Genomic DNA, 22,901 nt, shown 5'->3' with positions numbered 1-22,901 from the left:
TTTAATTTATTGTAGCCCCCACCCCCACCTTAACCAGTATGTCTGATGCAAACGTCCCATAGGCCAAAAAGTCCCTGGGGAGGTGCAGAAAGAGAGAATAGTTAATAAGATGGGGCCAAGACCATTGTGCTAACTATAGCTGTCACCCCACCCCTTGTCTCCACGCTTCTCTCAATCAACAGTATCACCGAATGAGGTTCGCTACGTTTTCCACGATGCATATTATGGGGGGTGTTTTTACTTGAGGTGTTCTCCACGTCTTTCTGTACGACTCTGATACATAATATAACAGTGCGTAAAGAGGGATTGTTTTGGTTTAGGGAATGGAAAAGCGGCCCATCTGTGCCGATTTGACATCCCCTGCCGGATTTCACGCGGGCTGCGAGGGGCGGCGGTCCGCTGATTGCTCCCACTGAATGGGAAGAATAGCATTTTCTGGCCGGGCGCCCCCCTTTGTCCCGTATGAGGCGCGCCGCCATCTTGGGCCTTTGTGCCCGGCTCGATTTGTTCACGCCTTGCCACCAGTCAATGGTGGCCTTTGCAGGCCGCCTCAATTGGCCTGCCACCTCCCTCACAAAGCGCACTTGAGAAGCTGCTCGCAAGAGCAGTTCACTGTCTTTCCCCCACCCCATTGAAATGGAAACGAAGAGAGAGGGGCGGAAAATCCACCCCCCCCCGAGATCCCCTCTTACAGATCCGCTAGAACCCTTGTTATGTTTGTGAGCGTGTGGGGGAGGGGGCCGGCTGCTCTTATTCACTTTGCGTGAAGCCCCTACACCAAATAATTACTGTGATACACAATCTTGTTTTGTTGCGTTACAACGGTGGAAAGTTTCGAGCGTCTGTAAATTAGTAACAGCGGCAAGTGCGATTGCCACTGTGTCTGTGCGCAGTGTGATATCTCACGCATGACAGCAGATATCAAATGTACTGCGAGGGGCGCGTTTGTTTCAGTGCTTGTTGAGGGAACACGTCATATTTGTTTCAGTAGCCCAGCGAATAATAGTAAGCATATCATATTTTTATATACTGCTTATAGTTACCGGAACTAAGTCGGAACAGGTGTTATTACCGAATTTAATGGAAGTATAGAGCTGAAAACTGATGGCGACTGATATTACACGCCAAGGCCTATCAGGGGTGCTAGGCTAGCTCCTATTGGCGGATTAAATAGTGATAACGTTTGACAGCAACAGAGGCAACTACAGGGCCAGTGAAAGTCTTTTGGTCTCTATGCTATCCAGCTCGCATCATCAATAACCAGAGGCGTAGCCAGGCTTGTCCCAGCAAGTGGGGCCTAAAGCTAATGTAGGTGGGCCCGCCACCGTGTCATTCACTAATGTGTTTATTTTTTCATTTGTAAAGCACCTAAGCCTGGGGTATCAAGGCGCTGTTAACATCTGTAACATTAACATCTGTAAATACCCACACCACTGCTAAGTGGGCATTTACAGATTTTTGGTGGGCCTTGTCAGCTCAGGCCCTACCCTGTTTAGGCCTCTGTCAATAACTCCTTCAAACCCAAATTACCCAGGGCCATAAACAATGTCCAAGAGAACCCCTACCTCACACCCCAGTTTACTACTGGGCCAAAAAGTAGGCCTGTATCACTCCACAATAGAATTCAGACATTTGTGATACACAAGAAAGATCGTGGGTAGCGGGCATGAACTGCTTCCTAGCCAAGATTTATGTTAGGAGGGTCTTCTATGACTCCACTGGTGTGGGATTTATAGAGACCAACCTGCAGTGTATCTGTAGGGTTTCACCAAAAGTTATAACTGGTAGAGGGTATAGGTCACCCACAGGGGAGATCAAGTAAAATACTGTTCGCAGTCTACACTGAAAAATGTTAGGTTAAGTTCAGCTACAAGGTAAGTAACACTAAATATAGACCTTTAAACAGTAATTGCTCCAAGAGGATACCCCACAACACTTTAAATTAAATAAAGCTATACACTTGGGTAATAAGATGCTACACTGTTGCAATGAACACTGACTTGATTAGTCCAGTCTTAGCCCCTGTGCCATGACCCAAGAAGAGTCACAGGTAAGTAAGTAGTTTCACCTATCTAGGAGAGGATTACGTCAATACAAAAAGTTTTCCCATAGTCTAACATAGGACCAAGTCAATAGGTATCGTGCTGTGCAGCAGTAAGTATATAATTAGGTTTTCAGCAGAAAAGGAGTTCAGCCAGCAACATGGGTAGTGTGACTTTGTCCCCTGCCTGACCATATGTGTGTTGGCAAAGGTGACAATGGGGTCCAGGTGCCGTCACCAGCTCAAAGATACAGGTCCGTGGCCTGGTTTTGAGAGGTGGGATGAAATGTCTATTGCCCTGGAGGAGTACAAGGATGAGTTGTGGATAAACTACATATTCAGCCCTCACGTTACTATGAAACAGTGAGCTTAATCATAAAGATGAAATGGGTACAGTTAAGAGAAATACCTCCTCCTTTGGCGGTAACGTGGGCTGAGAGACGGCTATACTCCCATTGGGTGTGTGAATGTTAGACAATGGCACCTCAAACAGCAATAGTACAACCGTCAAGGAGTGTCTGCTGGTAGTTTGGCAGAAGGCGCTCTATCTGCCGTACTACTGGAGCTTTTTGAAGAAGAGAAGGTATTTCTTCTCTGTCAGCACGGTGAGTGAGGAGAGGCGTTCTGCATATCACACTCACATATCACGGAGCCCGAAGAGTTTCTGCTGGCACTTGGGCAGTTCAGCTAGAGAGGTGCTGTGAGGCACAGAGGAGGACTGATTCTGTGTTCCTCACGTGGGGTACTGATGCTGGCTCGCTGGACTTGAAGGAAATTGCTGTTAGTGCTGGGGCGTGCCTTTTATGTATGGCCTGTGAAGTTCGTGGAAATTACAAACAATGGCAGAGTCTAGGCGCAACTGAGCTTATGGCTCTTAAATAAGTAGCATTTTGTGCAGTAGATGGGATGCAGAGTAACTCTTACACCAAATAATCAAACCACCTCAGGAAGAAGGCAAAGTCATTTTACTGTTTTAATATCAATAGTCTAAAACAAGAAGTTACAACAGACAACGGGGGTCGCACAGCATAATCTCACTCGAAGCATTTCATAAAAAATTACACTTATATAGTAAACACTCGTCATACGTGACGTCACACTACGTGGCAAATAAGAAAAACCTACGAGGGGTTGTGATAGGCTCAAGGGGAACATCTAAGTATACTTGCTGTAGCGGATCGGTTTGTGATTGAGTCTCTACAGTCAGGTGGACATCTTATGCCCACCTCTAGTGCAAGTCATTTTCACCAGTTATTAGATACACTGTATATTATTGGCTCTCAAACTATAAGGTCCTTCTTTCAATGGCCTTCTACAATTGGTTGGCACACTCGTGCCCTTCTGGAACATTCGGCTCACTAGCAGCACGTAAGGTGTCAGCGGGTGGACTTGACCAAGTCTCCCCACCCAATTAGCCCACCATCTCTCATCATACATGCCTTCTGCCATGCAGATATTCTTTGAACATGGCCTTGCAAAGTATCCTTGCTTCTGAGAAAACATGGGGGTGTGAGCACGCGCTATCTCAAGTCTAGAGCTGAACGCCCAACTTCTATTTCCGTCCATAGCCCATATGACAGGAGACCGCAAATCAGCCCATTTTCCAGCATTTAATTGTCTTAAATGAAGAAACTTGACACTCATGGTATTTCTTTGCACCTGATTCAGCTCCCACAATTACTGCCTTTAAGAATAGATCACCAGTTCTTGGCTGCTCCAGCCTTGACACCAGGACAGACAGCCTTTCTTGGTCTTTCCATGATTCCAGCTGCTTTGTTACTGCAACCCAACTTTCAGCCATCTTCTGCATGGACTTTGAGCTTACTAAAATTGTGGCACTGATGTCCAGATTCTATATAATGGCGGCACTGCCTTCAGTATATTCACTACGTATAGCTGGCTTCTATGATCACATAGTCTACTTGCGTTGCTGCATCTGTACAGTTATTAACCGGCTTGCATATTTTGCAGTGCTCTTCACACGTGCAATCTTCATTTCGCTTATGAAATTTTACTAGATTCTTTGCTTCGTCAGTTTCTATAAGGTCCATAGATCCTCTTCTTCAACCACTCTTCTCAGTGCGTCATGCTCATCTCTTGTGACATCACCAACTTCTCTTTCTTTCATCTTCATATTCCTTTGCGGATTTCTTCCAAGAGATTGTCATCTCTTCAGGGATACATCAGATAGGGTTGTCTCAGTGGATACTTTTGCTCAAAGGCTCTTTGCGGAACAGTCACAGTCACTGGTGTCAAGCATGGCATGACTTCTGGCTTCCAGCAAATAAGTAGTAGGGGTGCGGGACTTCCTGCAGGGGCATTCGGCTGCTCCTCTACACGACTCTCCTGCAAACCTCCAGCTAGCAATCGCTTTACCCATGCCTGCTTTTCCCGTATCTCCGGAGAGGGCTCATCTACAGGGGCTTTTTTGGAAGTCGGGCCCAGTCACCTGGCAAAGTGGAGAAAACAAAATAAAAGCAATACAATTACTGATGTGAAGTAGAATACACCTAGCTGTGCGTGTTAGAGGAAAGAACCCTCTGGCATGCAATTACGTGCCGCCATTTTGTTTCCTCAATGTTACCTAGGCAACGCACCAACTGAGAAAAACAAGGCAGTCCAAGAAGTAAAAAGTATTGGTGCCTTTTAGCTTTTTTGGGGGGAAATATCTGGAGTCCTCATCAAACACCAATGCTTTGAAGTGGATGTCACTCTGAGCTTTACCCACACTGGGAAAACACCTTTGAATTACTGTACAAGTCCATTTCCAGTATGTCCTCTTGACACCTGCAGCAATACTCTTATTATACACACTGAACCAAAATGACCACATACATGCACTCCACGCTCCCCCTTTCAACAGTGTTATTATGTGGAGAGACTGAGATTGAACACAATAGGATCCTGGCAGGGCTGGATTGGGCCGTCGGCCAATCGGCCCATGGCCAATACGTTCCGAGGCCCTGGGGGCCGGTTTGCTGTGTGTGGGCCGGTGTGCCGGGCCCAGGTTGCAATGTTTTGCTGGCTGGCTTGCACGGCGCACAGCGTGTGCCTTCATTAAAGAGAGGTAACACGCGAGTGTTGCCTTTCTTTGGTGAATGCACTGGCCTGGTGGTGCCCTGGGCTCTGGGGCGATCCGGCGACAGTGTGGCGCCAGTTGTTGCAAATGCAGTGGGTCACGGCAAGGGGAGCGGCTCTTGGGGCCAGGAGCCGCTCCTTTTGTTGCAATTCATTGCATTTGCAATGGCAGGTTGTTGGCGCTGGGCCGGTCATGTGAGTTCCTAAACTTCCTGGTGCTGAGAGGGCTGAGCCTGATTGTTCCGATGGCCTTTCAGCCCGTGGCCAGGCCGAAATCATGGGTGAGGCACTGGGGCCAGTTGCTGAAGCCCACGCCTGGGCCCGCAGTCGCCGGACGTAAGTTACACATTTTTAAAACGTTTTTTTACTGGCTGGTGTGATTTCCAATGCGCCAATCATGCAGTGTTAATAAGTAACGCTGGTGCCCACAGAGTAGTCCTCCATTACGTGTTCGTGATCAGAGGGAATCGTCATGAGGATTTCCTACATGTGAGCAACTATTTGTTATGGCGTGGCCTGGCTGACCCACAGAGTCATGGCAGGACAGGACAGGACACAGAAAATAAATAGTGCCCTCGGATGCACAATTAAAACAAGCCTGGCAATTACTAATGCAACACGTTTCACTGTTAGTACTTGCGTTCTTATACATACATTTGTAGACAATTGAAATCGGGATTGGTGGGGCTGGGGGGCGGGGAGGGGAGTCAGTACTTGCATGTCAGTGGAGGGATCCGAAGATTAGGGGGTTCGGGAGACCGCTCATTCTCACGGCTGTTATTAGGTGTGTGTGGTTTCAGATATGAAGGGGAGAGTTAATTGCTTGTAACGTTGCGAGTGCACTAAAATAGTCTCTTTTGAATGTGTAAAGAAGTTAGCTTCCCCCACACAAGGAAGTGTCCCCACCCACAGTCTGTGATGTTAGCGCCCCTCCCAACGTTTGAACGGTTAGCCTCAGCTCCCCCAACGAAATGTTAGTCTAGATGCACCCCTGCCTAGTCCTAATCTGTATTTCCAATTGCATACTGGAACTTGTAGTTTGTTTTTTTACCATTTTAAGGATTAGCCTACAAGTCCCAGCATGCAGTGGGGAACAGAAACAGGACTGGCTCGAGGAGTCAGGCATGTATGTGGGCAACTTGGAAGCTATGCCAAAGTTCAGGGAGTAGGGTCTGCATGAAGAGTTGCATGAAGTGGCACTCTCCAATCACGGTGTCAACAGTGAAGTCCCTTAATGTGGGCATGCAGGGCTGCGAAGGGAATGTGGAGGCCCTGACTCGGTGCTAGGGGAGTGAAGGTACGCTGACAGGGGGCGAGGTCTATTGCTGCCCCAGGTGTCCTTGTGTTCGGTTGTGTGACTGTCCACACGCAGTCTGTGAGATTGTGTGCCTCGATAGCCCTCTGCACAGATGACTGGGGTGTGTTTCGATGATTGTGAACTTTCTGCCTATCCTGCCCTGTGTGCCCTACACTGATTTTCAAATTCAAAATACAACATTACAACATTAATATTATCACATTTATCGGAAGTGCGCCATGACACACCCTTCCTGCTCCTAAGCGCTGTAATAATAGGCGTTACCTTATCATGAAATCTAACCCTCAGAATCAAGGCACTACCAACAGCTGGCTCGATAAATGGCTGGTAAAACAGCACAGCAGGTTTCATTGCTTGCTGCTGAGATGGGTGTGCTCTGCCGGTTCCAATCCTGCCACGGTCCACTCAGCCTTTCATCCTTCTGAGGTCGCAAAAATGCACACTAATTGCAGTTGGCTAATACTGATTGTTTATAAAAGTGTTATATTTAAAGCGCCTCGGTGAGAGTGCTATGAAAAGAACAGAATATTCTTATGATAAATGCCTAAGTGTTGAATAATGTCACTGTCTTGCATTAGTGTCGCTGCTGTGTGATCCTGTTTCAGGCAGGCCAATATAAGCATAATTTCCAAAGGTTTCCTTGCTTCCTTGAGAGATGTACGCATCGCCCTTTTCACTAGGCTGCGTCTGAAGCAGGATGATTGGGTTATGCATGGATGGGAAGGGAGATGATAGCGGTGTAATGCAGCTTGCGGGGAACAAATATGAGGATGTATGCAATATAGATTCCTTGCCTAAGTCCCTTCCTTGGACGCCTGGGTGTCTGTCCCTGCCACCCTCAAGCACTTTAGGCATTTTCTTTACGGATAAACCACTGTGGATTTTGTGATTTTTAGAAAAGGTGTAATGCTTGTGTGTGTTGTGAGGGGTGGGGGAATGCATGCAGCAGGGACAGCACTGGATGACCAACTATGCAGGACCTCTTTTTCCAGTATTCATATTTATATTTTGAGGTATATCGATATGCTCAGAATCACACATTGTTTAGTGCTAGACTAGTGCAGACGCTGGGATTAGAACCCGGGCTTGCCCACTATTTCACATCTTCCCGACAGAGTTTCTAGAATTCTGCAGTGCTTTCAGCAAAACATTTCACTTAGAACATTTTCAGAGGCACACATGTTTCCTAGCATGGTTAGGTTCGTAGCCAAAGTCGGTGGCATAGTTTCCAAGGAGGCATAAAAGTCAGACGCCAGTCTCCATGGGGACGGTACCAGTGACCACGCGATAATTCATGATTTGAATGACATCATGGCCCTGAATGAGTTCCAGAGAGATCCCGCCTGTCTGCAGAGGGATGTCGCAATGATTTATGGTAAAGCCGAGACAGTATTTTATGGTCAGATGGAATTAGTGTCTCATCAGACAGAGGGATCCCCCTCTCCATATGGGTGAGGTTAAACCCAATGATTTAATATTCTCCAATGATTCCCGGTTTTAAATCCGTAGGAGAGGCTCGTGTGTATGCGTTACTTAAGGGGATTTGATGACAGACGGTGTAATTGTCAGTCACTGTGTGAAACACATTAGTAAAGTTGGTTCCCAGTTTAGTGCAATAAAAAATAAATAATTGAGGACGAGAAGATAATGTCATTAGTGTATGGCAAGAAACCATCTGGGACATTTTAAAGGCATTTCAGTTTGGTTTGCTTAGGCTGAAAGGAAACAGGAAGTTAATAAATGCATGCCAATTGACTGCTAGTTTTGGCCAATAGATGACATTTCACCTCAATATGACACAATACAGCACGTGCTAGACTCCATGCATGTGGTCATAAAAGATGTGGTGGTTCTTTTCCACCAAAAGATGCCACGATCTCAAGCCACCTTGCACGGGGCATAAATCTGGCACCAGGGTGGCAAGGGATTTAACAGTAAACAGGTGGTCTGTGATGGCCATCCGCAAAGAGGAACAGCTTTGAAAAGCAGTTGCCATGTTTGCCCAGGGGATCTGTGATTCCATTACCAAGGTCAGTGGATCCACAGTGGAAGAGAGGAGCATATCAGGCTTTTTGTTTTTAATAAAAACATGTTTTTTTCACACCATCATTTCCTGCTTCAAAGCACGAAAGGGAAAAGGGAAAGGGATGCAGGAAACTAAATGCAGAAGAACTCCTCAGGAAGGGAGGTGTCACTTGTATATTTGCAATGTCCTTATTTAAATAGACAGAGGAGCACTGGAAGGTGTTTAGGTCTCTTTGTAATCTTAGGTGGTTGGGAAGCAGGCGGGCTGGGGCAGGAGTTTTTTCAAAAAGAAATTGAGTTGATGTTAGGGTGATCTACACCCACGCCTTTATTTTCTTTTCCTCAACAGCTTTATTTATTACCACAAGGCAGACAGATAATTGACATTCAATGTTCCAAAGCAATACAGAGTTTGACTGAGTAACAGAAGATTCCTCTAATCGCTACCCCTAATCTAACGACCCAATATCTGGCACCCCCTCCACCCTTTCCCCACACCCAGACTCACCATCAGTAGTCCACAAGATCTACACACGTATGATAAGCGTATCCATCGGTAGCATATTAAAACCAGTGATCACTCTGATGTGAAATATTGTGCCCTGGGACATGTCCAACATGTTTTGCGAAGGCAGTTGCTCTTCCCTCCAAATTAGAGGACGAATGAGGTTGACCATCACAAGACAACAATTGCCCACCTGCCCAGGTGCTTTATAAAATCTTGCGCGCTACAAACCAAGTGTCCAGCAAAGCCATTTTGAAAAGTTGGCCACCCTATTGCAAAGGGCAATTTATCCAGGTGTGAGTTTTTGGCATAGCAGCTTCTGTAAAGTCGTGAATTGATGCGATTCTTTTTTGAGGCGACAGGTGGGCCACTTTTTTGAGGCGAGGGGTGGGCCACTTTTTTTCGGACATCCGGGCTTATTTCTTGTCCTAGTCCGACCCTGGATCCTGGAGCAATTGTTGATGATATTGGAACAAAGAGGAGTGACATTGAGGGAAGAGAACTGTGTTTTAAGAAGAAACAAAGTTTAGTATTTGGGACACGAAGTGTCAGAGGTCGGTATAAAACCAAAACATGAAATGGTGGATGCGATTAAAAGGGTAGAGACCTGAATAAGAGTGAATTACGCTCTTATTGTTATTCTTCCTCTTTATTTCTTATTTTCTCACACAGTGTACATTTTTATTCCTTTATCTTTATTATGTTATTGCTGGCTGAGAGCAGTGTTGAGCAGTTGGGCTTTCTCTGGTAGCGTCACTAGTATGCACAAGATTTGCTATAAGCGGATCTCATATATATGCCTAATATTTTTATGCCTCCCTGTGTCGTTGATTTTGTAAAAAAAAAACAATATGACTCTGATACTTTTTACTTCCTTGACTGCCTTGGTTTTCTCAGTTGGTGCGTTGCCTTGGTAACATTGGGGAAACAAAATGGCTGCACGTAATTTCACGCCAGAGGGTTCTTTCCTCTAAAATGCACTGCTAGGTGCTTGAGGCCTTTTTCGCTTCAGGAAGAATGCACAAGACCACAGTTCCTCCTCGGTACGGGACTGAAATCCCTTATGCTGGTAGAGTGCGCCTGCACTGAGGCACTCCGGGGTAGAGGGCCTCTCTATTACTTCCACTCGCCTCTGCCTTGCTGGCTCCTTGATACCGGAACGGCAAAGCTGCACACCGGATCTGACACTCTGCACACCAGGCACGGCTTAGCCGCTTGGATGCCTGTAATTACTCAGTTCTTCATGGGCATGTCGCGCAAGGTTGTGTTGGTGGGTGGATACTTCCTTCAGAGCAGTTTCTCTGAGCTAGGAGTAGACCATGGGTGGTGCAGCACTTTTCAGGATGTCCACACACTGGGGGTCGTTTTCTTCATTTTCACCTCGTCACCATTGATGTGAAGTAGAATTCAATGCAGGTAGGCTTGAAAAGTGTTTTTATTCAGATAAATACAACGACCCCCAGCACAGCTCTCTCCCTTCTGCTCAACAACTCAAACTGCTGTGCTTGGAACCTGGGGTACAATTCATGAAATACATTCCCACTGAGTATTCCACATCCTAGATTACATCACCATCTAGAACATATCATAACAATTTCTTCATTTTGCGATCCAATAACAACACAACTAACCAGGGGAGCTATGGGGGAGATCCCGTGTGTGATCCTATTGCTCTGTCTCAGATCCTGGGGGATATAGCAGCAATATCTAATGAGGCTATATTAAGCGTTCTGGATCAAACTGATGTTCAACTGGGCCATGAGAGGGGATCATGTGAGGCTACACCGCACCTAATGGGAGTCGCTGTACATGACTTGGAAACCTCTTTATCTTCTAATACATCTACCCGGCTCTGATGCCCCCCGAAGGCTGTCTGCCATGCTCAGGCAGGTTGACAACCGCCTGACTGAAGGAACAGGCATAGCCATTGATGGGCCACTCAAAGAAATTAATCACGTTTTGTGTGCCCTTGTGAACCTGTACGAAGGGCTTAAGGTGGAATCAAGGAACTATACATCATTACTTGAATCTTTGTTGTTCCAGTTTAACCATATAGGAGTGCACGATAAATTAAAAGACTTCTTGCGTAATAATGCTACCCTGAAATGTGATAACCTTGACAATATTAATTGTAATGGAGAAAAAATGATTAGTCATGAGAAAAGAAATGGCCATCATGGCAAAAATACAAACTGCCAGGACTCCCAGAAGCAGGTCCTTATAGCGTCTCAAGCTTTGACTTTTGAAATGATGAGGGGAGGAGCCACCAGTTCATTATTTCAAATTAAGGGCAACAATACGCAAAAGGGACAGAATGCTCAAAGGATGGATATTTTCACGTCCCCTTCTGTCACGCCCTCTTCAGGTAGTCATCCCGCTCCCATGCATACATCATACCCCGATCATCAGCACGCTGGTATCAGTCACACTGGGCGGGATACATGTAGTACACACCATGCACGCCGAAGGACCCATGCAATCTGTTTACATATGCAGACTTCTTGTGGCAGCTGTGGCCATGCTGGTGGTTGCTGTGGTGATTCCAGAGTCACGTGACATGGGTCGGCCCACGTACGCTCGCCGTGCTGGCCTGTCCCGTTCACGTGATGTGTCTCCATGACAACCGCATAAATGAACATCCTGCCAAACGTTCGTTGCTTCTCAGCAATGTTACTTCCTGACGAGTGGCGTTTTTTGTTATTCCTTGTTTCGTGGATCATTGGAACTCTGCTTACGGACTCTGGACTGCTCTTGCCTAAACCCTTGGCTACAGCGCTTTGGATTATTGCATGTTGACCAGTCTGACCTTGGCCTTCTTTGACGGACTGATTGTGCTTTCTCCTTTGGCTACGGCACTTCAATCATTGCTCATATGCAGTGCTCCAGATAAGATTTTGAGGTGGGAGTATTTTACGCATGATTTTTCAAATTAGAGCGTAAATGCAAATTCAAGAGAGTAAAAATGAGTTTTCTCCTCTGCAAGAGAGTAAAACGTATCCAACATACACCCAATGCATACGTAAAATCAGACCCGTAGCCCAAAATAGTTGTAGATCGAAGTTTTCTGGCTTGGCTTTAACCATTTTACTACACTTGTGGAAAAATTCTGCCATAAAATAACTTACAAGTACCTGGTTTTTACACAGCTTCATTTTCAAAATTCTAGAGCCTAGAAACTCTGTTAAGAACTACTATAGATTGAGACTGATGTATTGCCTGCAGAGGGAGTGTGAGTAAGCAATTGTTGGCATATGATTTACTTACAGGAACTTGCACACATAATCTTAGCAAAAGTCACAAACTGCTAATCTACCTTTCCCGATGTTTGCTGCAGGAAATTAATATGGATCGCCAGACACTAGTTAGCAATATCACTTCAAATAACCAAAAAGTGCATGCAAGCTGAATTGCATTATGGTAGGCATATTTATAGTTTTACTGGTTTATTGTTTGTGTACAAAGCCAAAAACCCTAATTCTGGCAATTACAGTTAGGAAGAAATGCAGGCAAAGGCATAAGTTGAAGACTGGTCCCAAAGCCCTACTTTAACACTTAAGTGTGTGATCCTGGACAAATACTTTTGCCACTGTGCCTTTTTAGCAAAAATAGAAATTGCTACTACAAGTGATTTATTTCCAACTAGTTACTACTAAAAAAGCCTGACTGGCCTCTGTTCCACTTTTCGACCTGTAGCATTAATAGTAGTGACCATTTATATAATGCACATGACAAAGTTTATGTCTCTTGGCTTACTCCTTGCTGCTTGTTTAATATAACTTCACATGAACTCCTCGAGTATTAAAGACTTGTCAGTACCTTCCTCCATCTTCTACTTCCATCCTAGGAGAGCAGTCTTAATTTCCCGATAGGTTTCCTCCAAGATAGCCAAGAATCTGCATCTCGGACATAACACGCATCACAGCAAATTCAGCCCATGACCGCTAATCACATAAGTGGTGGAAGTGGAAAAAAGGAACTAATGGTCCTCTGGTTGCATCCAAAAAGGAGGGAGTAGGATGGCCGGACAGATGGGGTGGGAGGCAGGGTGGAGTAAGGGGACAGGAGACCAGGATCACAAACCTTAGCTGAACAGTGAAGCAGGGATTTTAATCCACTCTGCAAATTTGACCACATACCTTCCATGCGTTACTCAGCACAAATAGTTTGGATTTCAGGGCCTACAGTAATGATGTCTTAAAGAGTTTACTTCCAAAAACACAAATTGCATAATAACACCACATGGCAACATGTAAATCCTTACATCAACATGTTAAGCCTGAATGGTAAACTAGAAGTCCCAAAAATCTAGTTAACCCCACTGTACTTTCAGTGATTTAATAAAAGAAGTTGTGTAATACACTCAGTTATGGAGATTATTGCTCTCTACTGCCATCTAGTGGAGGAAAGTATGCTTTTCAATAAAAATAAATACAGCTTAAACGGTACGCAGAAGAAAATGAAATGCTCCGTAATGGCTTTAATTACATGCGTATAAAGCCAAGATACGCACCTTATCTGTAGGGCTGCTCATACGAAATACACTGACCTCGGCATTCATCACGGATTGATTGTGTCATCTCCCTTGGCTATGTCATATGTTTGGACTACCAGCATCACGTATAGTCCGTTAACCACACAGACCTCTGGAATCCTTGACTCTGTGTTTATTTTTTACTCGGATACCTTCCGGTACAACAGCCCTGTATTGTTTTGGCCAGCACTGCCCACAGAACCAACAAGACCAAAAGGTGACACCCCGAGAGTGTCTCCGGGGGCCTGCTTCATCCGACACCCCCCCACTTCAGCACTTCTACACAGGGGGAACAGGCTAGCATCAAACAGATTGAACCAGAACATCTACTCCCTCAGTTATACACGCTCCTAAAGACCCACGGGTAGGTGCCTTTTTCCTATTCTGCATTATTGTATTTCCCAGTTGGTTTTTTCCTGTCTAACCGCTTGTACATTGCCTGTTTTCCTTTGCAGCCATGTGGAGTCCCGTTGTCCCTGTTCCAGTCACCTGTGACACCAATAACTGGTCAGCGAGTTTGTAATACCTCTCTGACTGGTGCTTCGGGACGGAGGTATTCATAGTCTGTCTCGATCTTGAGTCTTGACAGATATTAGGCAAAATTACCTTCAGTGTACGGAATCCCTTTTGGGGCAATCTACCTTTGGGGAGAGTTTGGATACATCAGCCGTGGAGTCTGTAGAAGAGGTGGTTCCAGGTGCTCTGGGGAATGTTGCCTTGGAAATAGAAGCTCAGGATACTGCTCAGCTTATGTTTAAAAAGATGGGAGGAAAACTGCAGGGGAAAGCAAAAGCCAAAACTAAATGGTGAGAGGAGAAAAAGGAAAAGAATACGCCAGGTGGCAAGCAACCACTTAAAGGAATGGTTCGGTCAGAAATATTATTGTCCCTATGGTTCGGCCATGTGTTTTTAACCATAAGCTGATTGATCGTACAAACATTTCCTATGGACCTTACCAGAGTTTTCGTCTTTTGAACACAAGCGAAATCAGGCAGCAGGGTGCCGCCATCTTGTGATTATCTTATCAGTTGACACATCTCCCTGAGTGAACTGCCTTTGCGGCACTAAATCATATCCCCCGCCCCTGAGCCTGATGTCACCAAATCATTGATATTCTCTGCGTTGCTCCGTGACGTTACTGAGCAGCGTAGCCAAACGCACCCAGTTGTCACCTACGCAACTTGACGCAGAACCCGGAAAACAACACACATGGTCTCAAAACACAGCGAATCACAATTCAGAATATGAAACTGTACTTTAAAAGGAAACAGCAAGATTGTACAATTGGTAAAGTACATTTATTTCACATTAAATGTTTCGAGAACATTCGGCGATTGACATATTCAATCAAAATGGAACTTTTTTTCTTTGCTCTCGATCCGCAAATGTTTATCGTGAGTCACGCGCTGTTCCTTTTGGGTACACAGGGTGTTTGTTTTGGGTAAATGTAGCACTTTGGTCGCACAGTGAATTGCAAGGCTGGTGCATCAACCTGGCACTAGACCACTGTAAAGGTTGTTATGTTGCTCCAAATCGCTGTATCGGCCCTTGGCTATCGTCCCAAAAACAGTCACATAAATCCAGTGATTGATATGTAGCGGCAGCTGGCGGTTGAAGAATCCATCGGTTGGGGTCTGGAATAGATGACAATCGCAGAATGGCAGGATGTACCTGTTTGCAAAACAAAAAAATAGAAATGTGTCTTAGTAGCCGATCTTTATTACAATTAATAATTTTATTTATTAGCGCACAGGTGACACAATGTGAATTGAGAAAACACAACGTGGAATGTCTAAGTACTCCGCTATTTGCTTCCCAGGATAGTGCAATGGAGTATGTTCAGCTCTAAACGTAATGCGTAAAACGAGGCAACAATTTGAGGTGCACAATGTAATGATTTATTAACGTTAAAACAAGGGGGAAATGAGTGGTGGTCTACATGCGTGTTGATGCTGGACTGCACATGTGCCCAGTAGAAAGACCAGCACACAAAGGTTGTACGTGCACTTCATTGCAATATGTCACACAGAACGAACGAGTACAATGTAACCCAGCAGTAACGGTCAGCTATTCGTATTTGGACTAGTTCTGGTATAAAATCGTCTAAAGAGAAACTTACATTATATTCGGCATTTCCGTTCTCTTGGCGTAATGCAGACCGTAAATCAGACTCCGTTAGTGTCAACAATGTTTCATAAACTGAACTTACATGTAACTAGGTCCAGTTTCTGAATGGACAACCTTACCATATTTTACGTTATTACACCCCTCCTTCAATTCAATCCCTTTTGGAATGGTCCCTGTCTCTCAAGGTCAGAAAACAATATCACCTTGTACTGTGTGCATGACGCGTGGGCCTCCCCAGCTCCCAAGCAAAAATTCAAAGCTGGTGACCTTCACTCACAATAAACATACATTTTTAGTTAGTTGCAACATCTCGTGTCAACGCATCCATGAGAACTGGAATTTTGAAGCACGGGCCCTGGAGGAAATAATTTGGGGCTGTCACTGCTCGCTGTTCGTGGCGCTGCTAAGGGGTAGGGGAAACTTGCCAATGACAGAATGCGCTCTACTGCATAATTGTAGTCGATGAAACACAAACATTCAGTCAAAGTGTGTCTAGTAATAGCCCCACCTCTTCTTATCTCACGGCCTCCTACCCCATGCCATGTTTTCACAATCTGTATTTCTTGCATGCCACTTATGTTATGTGGCCTAGGTCTCATCCCTTTTGTGTGACGAACAGATATTCAGCTGTTTGGGGAACTGTATGGCAAGGCAACTGCCACAAACTAAAGATTCTTAAACACTGTTATCCATCGGGCACTAACACGATAAATGAAGGTCCCACAGTAGCTCCACTAAACAGTGAGATGTGAAAGCAGTGTTACATTGTATGTTAATCCTAATAATTGTACTATTTTTTAAAAACTGGATAGATTTCAAAAGAAAAATTGCATACTTTATTTGGACACTTTATAAAAACATTTTTGGCAAAAATAAAATCAGATATCATTTGTACCGGGATTTGAACTGTTCATCGAGTTCTGCTTTGGGTGGACATGGCACGTTGGCAATGTTTTGTGGCAATGTATGTGTGCTCTGAACAGATTTGGGAGCAATTCCATGAGTATGCATCTCTACGACATTAATAATAAGATATTTAACAAAATCGAATTCCATTTCCTCATATACTGGTTTGACCACCCATTTTTTGCTTCTTTTCGTAAAGGCCATAGTGTAGCAAAGCATCCCTAAGTTTCCTGCAGTCCTAGATTGTTCACGGCCCCCATTCTCGTTATGCGCTAATACCGCTAGTAATGACCTATATTTCATGCCTCTGATGCCGAAATGCCATCTCTTTGGCCTGTACTTTAGGCACATATTGTGGAACACCTCCAAATCTCCTGTGTGACAAAATTCTGTGAGTCCATTCAGATCTCTTGATAGAGTTTTATCAAACACAATCTTCTCAAGGGCTTTGTGTGGAGGTGAAGATGGAATCAACCACTTCTTCTGTGCCTGCTCCGGGGACAAAGGGCCATGTTCACATTGGTGGAAATGTTGGTGTTCTGTCCAGTGGTGAACGTTGGAACAGTGGTGCATTAGTGACCGCCATTTTTCCAGTAGAATTTCCACAGACCCATCACATGTTTTGGAGCTCCCCCAAAGATGGTTGCTGAAAGACTGGGACCACTGTGAAATACTTTCCAAACCTTTCTTTTTCCCTGCAGCAGATTTTTTTTTATTGATTGATTTCGCAACATGCCATACATCAAATTGATGTTTAATATTTGGAAACTGCTCTCTCATTGTCTTCGCTATAGAAACGTGTCTGTCTGTGGCTGTGAGGTTGATTTGCATTTCCCTCGATTGTAGATCTTCCAGTGATTTATAAAACCAAGTTTCTTCATGGCCACTGAGGATTTACATTGGGACACCTGCACGACCACCGAACTCACAATTTTCTTACTTTCCACGTCCTGAAAGTGGTAGGTGCAGTACTTAGCAGAAACTCTGGGGCTGTCACACTGTCCATCAACGGCTAGCCTGAACCGTTTGTTGGGGAATGTACTTTCAATAGACAATTGTTCAATTTTCCAAGCTTCACTAATGGCAGGGAATAGATAATCACATTGATATTTGTAGTACTGCGTTTTAGAAATTAAATCGAGTCCCACAAACTGACAGAAACTGGATAACTTTCTGAAACTTGAGCCACTGAAAAGTAAACCTGCTGCACACAGTAGATTGCCAGCTGGCAGTTTCCCCAGCATCGGTTGAGCGGACCATGAACATTTTTTATGTAACATTTCACAGGTGGCATGTATTTTGATGTTACTGCCTTGTGTTCGACGTGTCACATTCACCAATGGCTTCCCACATACTTCCCCTCTCACTGAATGCACACATTTCAGCAACTTTATAATCTCCATCAAGCGGCTGTCGAAAACTATATATTTGGCCTCCTTTATTAGACTGTCATCCTGCATCACTGTTGTTTCAGACTGAACCGTTGGGGACATATCAGGCAAACTGGACATACTATAGTTGAGATCTTTGTCTAGTTAGTCGGTCAATTGTGTTGATGCTTCAGTCTCTGTCATTTCAACATCTGTTACTTCATTGTGAATAGGAGAAAACATCAATGTCGGCTGCTTTTTGGGTGGCATTTTTTTGACGGGTGTCGATTATGTCAAGTGCTCTGCGACTAATGTAAAACTATCTTCTATACATTCGGTTTCATGTTCATCTGGCGGAGCAGTCGCATTGTAGCAATGGTCCAAAAACACTTTGCTGGATTCGCCGGTCACATTAAATTCTATTTCTGACAATTGGACAAAGGCATCTCGAGTCTGAACACGCCGCGCCTCAATTAATAGTTCCTCCATGGTGAAAACAGTTCGGCAAGCAGCATCTCTCATTTGTGTCGCTGTCTGTGTCTGCATAGTCCGTACTCCCCGTACTCAATCGGGCAACTACAGGACAGATAGGAAAAAGGATGTTCAGTGTAAATCCAACATACATTATCGTACAATTTACCTTTAAAAAAAGCATATAATGAAGGCCTCAGCACAACACTATTTCTAAAAATATAGGGCCTCATTCCGTGTTTGGAGGTAACCACGCCACTATTTGCGGCATGGCTGCCTCCAAACTCGTTCCGATTCTGCCCTGGTGAATGGAGTAATTACTGGTCCATTCCAAGGTTGGCGGGACCGGTAATTCCCCATTCACCAGGTCCCTTCCCCATTCGAGCCCCCATAGGGCTCAATGGGAATGGGGAAGGCGCTAATAACAGTACCGTAAATTACGGTACCATTATTTGCTCTAAAGTCCCCTTGCGGGTCCCGTCCTTAACGCCTGCTAAAAGCTAAAAGCAGGCGTTAAGTAAGGACCCGCAAAGGGAACTCGTAGTAGGGTGGTAAGGGTTTAACGGCACCGGTCTCGTTACCGGTGACCGTTAACCCTTACCGCCCAACTTGTAATAAGGCCCATAAACTATTTATAAATAACCTTATTTTTCTTTCTTTTCTTTGAAACCTTCTTTACTCTAACATCACCATCAGCAAGCTGATGCACCGTCTCCGATCTGCATGCCTCCCGTTCAATATACAGATCTTGTATACATCCCTAGAAAAGAGTATCCATTTAAAATAAGTGATTTGCATTACACGTAAAAGTAGACCAACTTTATTTCATTGGAGGGTACTGTCAGTACGCATACCTCTGGCTCTGGAACAAGTACAAGGGATAATGTAATTGTATTGGACGCTTCAGCATCTACCTGAAACACAGTACTTGCATTAGTATGGATTAAAATATTGGAAACTGAACATACATTTTGGGATGACGTCAAAGGTACATATAAATAGAAAACCACAAATGAACCATTATGTAAAAGAATTACACGATATCTAAATATGATCAGATTATCTCATTCGATGGAACTGTCAGTACCCATACCTCTGGCTCCGGATCAACTACAAGGCATGTTGTAATTGTATTGGACACTTCAGCATCTCCCTGAAACACAGTGCTTGCATTAGTACGGATTAAAATATTGGAAACTGAACACACACTTTGGGACGACGACAAAGGTACATATCAATAGAAAACCACAAATGAACCATTGTTTAAAAGAATTAGACAATACGTAAATTCCATGCATAAAACAAGTCTTGAACAGAATAGCTAAGTAAGATTACCTGATACACACTCAAAGTGGTAGATGACTCCAGGCAAGACATGGATGTTGAATCTTGTTGCTTCATATTCGGTGGATAGTCATGGAGTTGTAAAGGGAAAGTATTATTTGATTTAGAAATGCTAATATTAAAAATGTGCATGTATGGAGAGTGAATATGAGAAAATTATGCTTATGTAAATGCATAATGTAGCATAGTTATCTGTACCCATAAATCAATTTTCTATGAGGGTTCTAAAAACAAGGACTGATGTTTAGCAAAATGACCATTATCTAAAAAGCTATACAATCATATAAATATCTAAAGCATTATAAGAGACATTTAAACCTAAAATACCAATCAATCCATACGGTTACCTGCACAATACCGCAAGGCCTAAAGCTAAATCCGGAAGCGTGACTCACCTGTTGGGGCATGTGAACAAATAAAGTCGGAATAGCGTTTGGGAGCAATTTTCGAGTCGTTCTCAGTTGATTCTTCTTTGTGTACAAGGATGTGTCGTACATATTCGGGGTAAAGTGCTGGCTGCACATGCAGTATCGATCACCCCTCTTGTCCTCCAAGATTTCTTTGACTCTACTTTAAAGCTCTGCCAGCGGATATCCGCAATAGCTGACCCATTCTCTAATTCGATCTACAGTCTTAGGGAATACATGCATTGTAGTGCCTTCAGATTTGGCATGGGTCTTCGAAGGGCAACCGAAAATCGAACATTCAGGTATTGTTGTAAATTCTGCAACAAAAAAAATCAACATTATTCGAAATTTACTTTGCATAAAAATGTGAGAAAGAAGGAATTAGACCATAGATTCTTCAATGCAAGCTTTGTCTTGGTCACCACAGCAAAACCAGTGCAGCATGGGCAGCTGTATTATGGGATAACTTTCACATACAAATCATTGATTTTGTTACTAGTCCCTTGAATGTACTATCATGCATGAAAAGGTAACATGCTTATATTATAGACACGGTCCGCGAAAGAATCAAATTCAATGGCATTTGACACTGATGAAAATTGATATATCGATACCATAACAAATGAAACTCAAGTCAACAGCAATGAGACCAATGAACATAACACTACTGAGTACGTTACTTCAAAATAGATATAAATTTACAGATCAAAGAGATATGATTCGGATACATGCCCTTACCTTGACCAACAAACAGTTAAATTCAGCAAGCAGAGTAGTTAGTGGCAGGAGAACAGGGAGATGTTCACAGGTAGCACACTGACGAGTTAACTCACAGCAGTCACAGAAGTTCACAGATAGTACAACGTTGAGCAGATTAGCATCGGTCACCGGGGTTCTCAGGTAGCACGTTCACGAGTTGACTTGCAGTGCTCAAAGATGATCTCATGATAAATACCAAGTGGTTTATAAAGAATTACAAAAAAGGGTGTGTTTGTGAATGAATGACGTGTATATGTTGTGGTATTATGTGGATTGCAGGGGCGCGGCCTGCTTCAGGGAGAGCCTGCCTGGAGACACGGGGTCTGAGGAGGCTTTGTGAACAATGACCCCTGCGCGAAGGATAGCTTTGAAGTGTACATGGTCTTTGACACCTTGGCCGTTCGTGCCCCTGACAGCACCCCATGGCAGCGCACATCCACTGGTACGAACTGCCTTTGATAGTGGAGGGGGGATGGATGGGCCTGGGGCGTGCAGACAAGGCACCGGAACACTACTGAATGGAGACACACTTGTGTGGATTGCAGGGGCACGGCCTGCTTCAAGGAGAGCCTGCCTGGAGACACAGGGTCTGAGGAGGCCATGTGAAGAATGACCCCTGCGTGAAGGATAGCTTTGAAGTGTACATGGTCTTTGGCACCTTGGCCGTTCGCACCTCTGACAGCACCCCACGGCAGCGCACATCCACTGGTGCAAACTGCCTTTGATAGTGGAGGGGGGATGGATGGGCCTGGGGCGTGCAGACAAGGCACCGGAACACTGCTGAATGGAGACACACTTGATTCACTTAAAAACTGAAACAACCATTGATACATAATATGTTGTGTTTTATTTTGTTTCTTATTTTGATGGCACAAAACTACTACACATTGTAAAGGTCTGGTTGCTGCACAGCGAGGGAAAATCCCCTGTACTGACCGTTGTCACTGGGGAAAGTTTCTCTAATGGCACCAACGACACAGGCGGGTATTACTCGTCGAACGCGGTGTCCAAGCCTCCCATGAAGCCACCATGTAAAAGAACGATAGGCCACCAGCCGGTACCACCTGTGAAAGAGAAAGATACAAACTGTTTTTAAATGACCAAGATAAGTGTATTAAACCTTAGTTGTCAATTACAATTCTTGTAGCCAATGGAATTTTTGCCAGGTCAAATGCTAACTAGACACTGCATACTATTGAACGACTTTTATACGACTATTACTAAAGAATTGCAAGACTAAATTGATATGACAATGATATATTGAAGTTACGAGAATATAGGAGACAACCACGAAATAGTAGTGGCCTAACTGACATCACACCCAGAGTAAAGTTACTTGTTACTTGGATTACAAGGGCGAACTGTTGCTCGAAGTTCGTGCATAGGCACCATCAAAATCCTCAACACGGACCGTGTGAGGCAGGCTGCCCTGAAGTCTGGCAGCTCAGTAACGCATTGCGGCCGTGGCTCGCCTTGCGATATGTACGACAAGCATCCAGAGTTTTCTCGGCAGCAGCAGTTATCCTCCTCGATTGGCATTAGCGCTCACCGATTGCAGGTACACCAGGTGGAAACACCGTCCATGCAACTAGGCCCAGGCTCCTCATCTGTTGAATCGTCCTTCCAACTGTCGTCCAAAGCCCCATCGTTTCTGCATCTTTCTCTTTCCAGTAATTCCTCCTCGGAATACTCGGGCTCATACTGGTAGGGCATTATTGTTGCCATTGTGTGGTAAACAAATGAAAATAATTTATAGCAATGGTACTGGTACCTGCTGCCTGATTTAACTTGTGTTCAAAAGACGAAAACTCTGGTAAGGTCCATAGGAAATGTTTGTACGATTGATCAACTTATGGTTAAAAACACATGGCCGAACCGTAGGGACAATAATATTTCTGACCAAACCATTCCTTTAATTCCTCTCGTAAGCTTCTGAGGACCATGATGAGGCAACCTACTGTGATCGCGGCCCTCAAATGCGCCCCACTAAAAAGGCTGAGCACTCGAAGGAAGGTAGAT

The sequence above is a fragment of the Ambystoma mexicanum genome, chromosome 11 (assembly GCF_040938575.1).
Source record: "Ambystoma mexicanum isolate Mex_15411 chromosome 11, UKY_AmexF1_1, whole genome shotgun sequence".
NCBI classification, from domain to species: Eukaryota; Metazoa; Chordata; class Amphibia; order Caudata; family Ambystomatidae; genus Ambystoma; species Ambystoma mexicanum.
Note: the sequence above shows the minus strand (reverse complement) of the source record.